Source organism: Palaemon carinicauda, chromosome 26, assembly GCF_036898095.1.
Source record: "Palaemon carinicauda isolate YSFRI2023 chromosome 26, ASM3689809v2, whole genome shotgun sequence".
NCBI classification, from domain to species: domain Eukaryota; kingdom Metazoa; phylum Arthropoda; class Malacostraca; order Decapoda; family Palaemonidae; genus Palaemon; species Palaemon carinicauda.
Window position 1 is genome coordinate 27587227 of NC_090750.1, and position 6882 is coordinate 27594108.

The following is a 6882-nucleotide window of genomic DNA, read 5'->3' on the forward strand; positions in this document are numbered from 1 at the left end:
TGATATGAATGGGTTCAAGTTTTTAACAACAAGACTACTATTGTCCATTTCTGTCGTACCCAGGGAGTACATCCAGATCTGGATATATACTGTACATAAAAAGTCAATGGATCCCATGTGTAGGGGAAGCTAAATTTTTATGATTGACCTTAGATTCTAGGCTTACACGAGTTCCTCACATAAAGGCGTTGAAAGCTAAATGTCTTGAGGCTCTGAATCTCTTAGAAGTATTGTTCCATATATCATTTTAAAATCATGCAATTCCTTAATTTTTTTCCAAAATTAGTTATGGGTGTGAAATATACTCCCCAGTCGCCCCAGCCCGATTAAAGATATTAAAATCAATACATCAAGCTGGAATTAGATTGTCTACAGAAGCGTTTAGAACCTCACCTATCCCAAGTCTCCTTGTTGATGCTGGAGAGTTACCTCTAGACCATTACCGAGTGTCTTCCATTATTCGGTATTGGTTTAGGTTACAAAGACACCTTAACTCTTTAGGCTTTCAGACTGCAAGCCGCGTAAGGCACTCAACATACTTTGAGTTGCACCCAAAATCTTTTTAACCTTATGGCTTCCGGGTAAAACAATTATTAAACAGTCTTGATATAATAAGAGGTAAGGTGCTTCAATTTAAGGTATTATCAACCCCCCTGTGGAAATTACCAGAGATAACTTTTTGTAAATATTTTATTGGTGTTAAAAAAAATGAATGAATTAGAATCAACTTTTATATATAACGATGGCTCCAAATCTGATGTTGAAGTTGGATTTGGAGTATATAGTAGTTCTTTTAACTGTAGAGGTGCACTTCCTCCAATATCTTCCATATTAACTGCTTAATTATATGGCATACTAACCGCTATTGAGAAAATAGCGTTAAGATAGGAGGGCAAATTTACCATTTATAGTGATTCAAGAAGTGTAATTCAAGCTTTAGGAGGTTTTACTTCTAGTAACCCTACAGTGTTAAGATTTTATAATAGCTTTTAATTATTGGCCTGAAAGGTATAACAGTTCGATTTTGCTGGGTTCCAGCACACGTAGATGTGTCTGGAAATGAAGAGGCAGATTCCCTGGCAAAGAGTGCTGTAGAGGAGTTGCTACCAAGACGGTATCCCATTCTCTATAATGATTTTTTATCACCAATTAAGAATTCTATTCATAAAATTGACAACAGCATTGGGACAGCTTAACCGAAAATAAGATGAGAGAAATTGCGATTGGTATAATGGGATGCCCCCAACATGGGAGACTACTCTTTTTCTTCTCGGCATTGGTCACACTCCGATGTCACATAAGTTTCTGCTGGCTGGCCAACACCAACCCTATTGTGACGACTGTTTAATACCCTTGACAAGGAGGCATTTGTTGACTGAATGCCCGACTTATAGCACAGAAAGATATAGATATCTGTTTGAGGCTCGGGGTGAGGATGGCAGGTTCATCCTTGCCAAGATCCTTGGACATGTGTCGTACAATGCATTTTCAAATTTATATCAGAAACAGGTTTTCTTTATAATATTTAATGTTAACAAAGTTGGTGCTTGATAGTAAGTAGCTTCTAATGATATTGATTGCGATTGTGACGGGCCAAGGGTAGGTTGTGACTCAAAAGGCGAGATGATAGCAACCGAGTACCTTTATTACAAAACATTGAGTTTATATACACACCAAGTCCCGGCAAGGAGGTCACAAAATACAACACGCTATTTCATGTCCAAACGGCAACCGGTTCTGTTAACAGTTAACAAAAGAAAAGCAGACAGGGTGATGCAAGTTGCTGTCAGTGAGAGGGGAGAGCGAAGATAAAAGGGATAATATATACAAAAAAAGAGAAATATCGTTACGATGTAAGACCATGTGACACTTGGGTGGTAAATGGGTCCCCCCCCCCCCCCAAAAAAAAAGAAATGACATACTGTACATTTTAAATAGGGCGCCCTGATCTACAGAGGCAAACTGTAGGCGGGTCATTTGGCAGCAGATACACAGGTTTTAGACGATCAATGGAGACCAAGTATTCTTTGCCACGAATGTTTAGTAGGAATGCTTTTGGATTACGTCGGATCACAAGGAAAGGGCCCGTGTAAGGGGGCATTAGCGGTAGCTTGCTATTGTCGTTGCGCAGGAAGACGTGCGTTGCAGAGTGCAAGTCTGTCTGTATGTGATGCTTCGCTGGGGGCTTGTAAGTCTAAAAGCATGAAGCAAATTTTCCCACGACGTGATGTATGCACTGGAGATCATCGGAGGAGGTTGTAGAAGTAAAATATTTGGCAGGGACAGCCAACAGGTCGCCATACCCCATTTCAGCTGCCGAGATGTCCAGGGCATCTTTAGGAGTGGTCTTTAGTCACAGGAGGACCCAGGGAAGCCGAGTAAACCAGTTGGAGTCCTTGCAGGGGGACATCAAAGCTCCTTTGATGGTGCGATGAACATGTTCAACCATTCCATTGGCATCGGGGTTGAAAGCAGTTGTCTGATGTAGGGTGATGCCCAGGAGATTTGCTACTGATGTCCACAATTGAGAGGAGATTGGCTACTGACGTCCACAATTGAGAGGTGAAAGTGGTACCCTTGTCAGAAGTAATATGCTCAGGGATACCAAATCTTGCAATCCATCCAGAGAGTAAGGTAGATGTACATGAGGCGGAAGTTGCAGTTTCCATGGGAATAGCTTCAGGCCACTAAGTGGAGCAATCGATGATGGTAAACAGGTAACAATGTCCTTGTAATGTGGGTAGGGGGCTTACAACGTCGATGTGAATGTCGGCGAAACGACGCTGAGGTTGAGGAAAGGTGCCCACTCCTGAATCCGTGTGTCGATGTACTTTAGAAGTTTGGCAAAAAGTATAGGCGCGGACCCAATCCTTAGCATCCTTAGAAATTCCGTGCCAAATGAACTTCGTCTTCAGCAGCTGTGCAGTAGAACAGCGCGATGGATGTGAAAGGCCGTGAATGAAATCAATCACCTGTCGGCGCATAGGAACAGGAATTCATGGTCGCCGTCTACCAGTACTGACGTCACAGAGGAGGGTGGTGTTGGAGTTGTCAACGAGGACGTCTTCCAAGCGGAAGGATGAGCAGGATGTCGCACAGGCCAGCGCTGGTGCGCAGGAGATTGGGGGCGCGCATGGCGCGCAGTGGCACACTGGCGGGCAGGAGAGAATTTGCGCACATGTGAGCGCTGGCGCGCAGGTGAGCGCATCTAACAGCATCTGAAGCTGGTGAGCGCTTGCGCGCAATTGCCCGCTGCCGCGCAGGAGATCGATGGCGCGCAGGGGATACCTGGCGCGTAAGGGACTTAGTCACAATGTGAGAAAGTCCCTTGTGCCCCGAAGGGACCGATGCCCGTTTGAAAACGGTTCGTAGGCGCCCACAGTGCATCAGCACCCAGGAACAGCGACAGCAGGTCAGCAGGTCTGGCAGGTGGAAGGTCGGCGTGTCCTTTGTAAGGACAACCTTCCACCGAAGGAGATCGCGAACGATCTGCGGAGAGGTCCAGGGATGTAGCTGGCAAGGTCGGTGAACGACGACAAGGTTCCTCTGCGGCGGACTGCGGGGATGACGAGCTGAAGAGGCACCTCCTAACACCCTTGTGAGGCGAAGGAAGTCCTCTACGACGAAGAGGAAGGCGGGCTTTATGCCTTATACGCCCTCTGGGGGACGTGGGGTCAGCAGGCTGACCAGCAGTCCTCCGAAGAGGAGTCTCTGTCAGTGAACTCCCCCGAGGAGGAGAATCACCTGCAGGAGAGAACGTTGGACTTAGTTCCTCCCTCGAAGGATGTTCGGAGGGGGGAACTAAGCCTTCAGCTACATCAGCAACATCAGGAGCAGAGGTTTGATACAACTCATCAGAAGCCTCTGCCACAACAACGTCGACGATAGACATAGGATCAACCTCTGCTAAAGTCGGCGATTGTTTGACAGCTGCTCCCAATTTGATCATGTCAAACAAGGCTTCCTTGGAGGGCGAACCCTCAAGCCCCAAGGAAGCCCAAAGCTGCAACAAATCCTGATTAGTTACATTGACATCAGAAATAATATCCTCCCGGGGGGGGGGGGGGGGGGGGGAGGAGGAGGAGCTGCCTCGCTATGGAAGGCAACTCCCTCTTCCAAACCCCGAGATCGGTCAACAGAACTGCGGCCTACGCTACCACTCGACAGTTTCTCGGAAGAAACCGATGGAGTGGGAGCTTTGGAGGAGGTTTGGGGCACAGAAGAAGAGCCCTTGGGATTTTCTCCTATCAAAGAAATCTTCGAAGGAGAAATATCCCGCTTGGACTTCTTCTTCCGGCGCCGGGAAAACCTCTCCCACTGGGAGGTAGACCACTCCCTACACTCACCACATACGTTACTCTTATCACACCGTTGGCCCCTATAGTTAGGACACAAGGTGTGTGGGTCCGTTTCGACCGCCGACATATAAGTTCCACGAGGGCTGTCAGGTAAACCAGGACACTTACGCATCGCAGAGGCCAACTTCACAAGCACTCTGTCAAAGAAAAAGCAAACAAAAGATAAGTTAAATTGCTGTCAGAGAAGGCGAGGGTGACAGCGGACATATCTGTCTAGCACCCGAGCCGAGAGCAAAGTGAGTTCAGCCAAGGTGTGTATGAGGGGGGGGGGGCCCCCCGCTAACTAGCAGTGGGGTAGTAAACCCTCGTTAAAATTCTAATGGCTCGTCATTTCAGCTACACCGAAAGTAATTACCCATATTAAATAGCGTGGTTTGTATTTCACTTACGGAACAAATTTAATTTTTCCTTGTTTCTTTTCCTCACTGAGCTATTTTCCCTGTTGGGGCCCCTGGGCTTAAAGCATCCTGCTTTTCCAACTACGGTTGTAGCTTAGCAAATAATAATAATAGTAAAAGTATCTGATTAAGATGAAAGAACCTAAAAAGAAGAGATTTCTAAAAACCAAGAAGCACCTCTTCATCCCGGTGATGAATTCCTTAAACAATTGGACAAAATGGAGAGGTTGTTAAGTGTCACCATGGAAAAACTGTGTTAAAGTCTGGCAATGGAACCATTAAGAAATTGTCCAGCAATATCAAAAGTTTCGATGATTCCCCAGAAGAGGTAATCGGTTACTTTGTACATTGTCAGATCTTTTTCGGAATATGTGATCTAAACAGAATTTGCATCCAGTCTTAACTCTCAAAAATGTCGAAGGTTTTAATCCAGTGTGGATAAAACAAGTCAGCTTTCTATGGTTGAATATCATTGCCCTACATTATATATCTATTATCATTTATATTCCTTATATCTGAAGTTTTTCAATATTTTAAATAAATATTTGGTCGTATTTATTCAAAAGCTGTAATGAGAATGTATCATTGATGACTGAAAACAATATTGGACAAATAATCTCAGTAGGAAATGTTTTTTAAAGAGCTAAAAACACAATCTCCTAAAACCTTATTCTAAACAACAATGAATAAAGAATGAAATCTCTTTCTCTCTCTCTCTCTCTCTCTCTCTCTCTCTCTCTCTCTCCATCCTTGGCCCATTGCATATCCGTCATTGGTCCATTGCTATTTCTGATCTCCATCAATGACATAGGTTTAGGATTAACTAATAGAATAGCCAAATATGCCGACGACATTATACTAGGCATAAATGCTGTGGACGTAGAAGACTTAAAAGAGGATCTAATGAAGCTAAGAGAATGGTCTAGAAAAGGGCAAATGCCTTTCAACTCTGGGAAACGTTAAGTCATGCACATAGGTTATAGTAACCCACGAGTATATTACTCACTGTTGGGTAATGAAATAGAAAGTGTGGCCTAGGAGGAAGATCTCGGTATTACTATCGCATACCAAACAGAGCATGAAAGCTGAAAAGAATGCACAAAAACTAATAGGTTACATAAAGAGACAATTCAGATACAGAAACCAAGACACTGCATTACAGCTGTACACATCACTAGGAAGACCCCATTTAGAATACGGAGTCCAATTCTGAGCTCTCAGTATTCAGAAGGATAAAGATAGACTGGAAGCAGTAAAAGCTAGGGCCATCAAACTAGTTCCAACACTAAGGCAATTTGGATATAGACGGAGGATGCAACGTTTGAACTTGTTCGATCTACAAACTCGATAACTAAGGGGAAAGTTGATAGAGGCATTCAAATTTCTTAAAGGAATAAAAATGTAGATTACAACAATCTGTTCCAGTAATTATGGCCTCAGTAACATCTATAAATTGAAGGTACTTGATCGTAATGATTTACCCTATTTGTTGACAGTTGTTGAGATTCCCAAGATATGTCAGTCCTTGATTAGACCAGTTATTCCCAATATTATGTTAAATGTCTTCCCTCGTGTACAACTTGCTAATGATTATCAAAATAATTCACATGTGAATATTGATATATTGATAGGTTTTGATGCATACTGGCAGTTCATAAGTCTGATGATGTAATTCAATTTGATGGAATTGTAGCCCAGAACTCTGTATTTGGTTGGGTACTGTCTGGTGATCAGCATGCTTATCCTTTTTACTCCTGTACGTCATCCCAAAGGTTGTGTATTTCTAATATGACTGATTATGATGTAAGTAAAGTTGGGGATCTAGAATATGTAGGGATTAGTTCTAAGGAGTCCAATAATCAATTAGAGTCAAATTTCACATTGCAGGAATTTTCAGAGAAAATTCAATTTGTTGAAGGTAGATATGAAGTAGCCCTAACTTAGAAATCTTAACAGCTAAGAGTGATCTAATACATAATAAATAACTTGATTTAAGGAGACTAAATAAATTACACTAAATTAGATAAGGATGTTAAGCCTAAAACTGAGTATTACAAGGTTTTGATGAGTATGAAATGCAGGGTATAATTGAGGAAATTCCTAGCAATGAGATTAGTAGTGCTTTC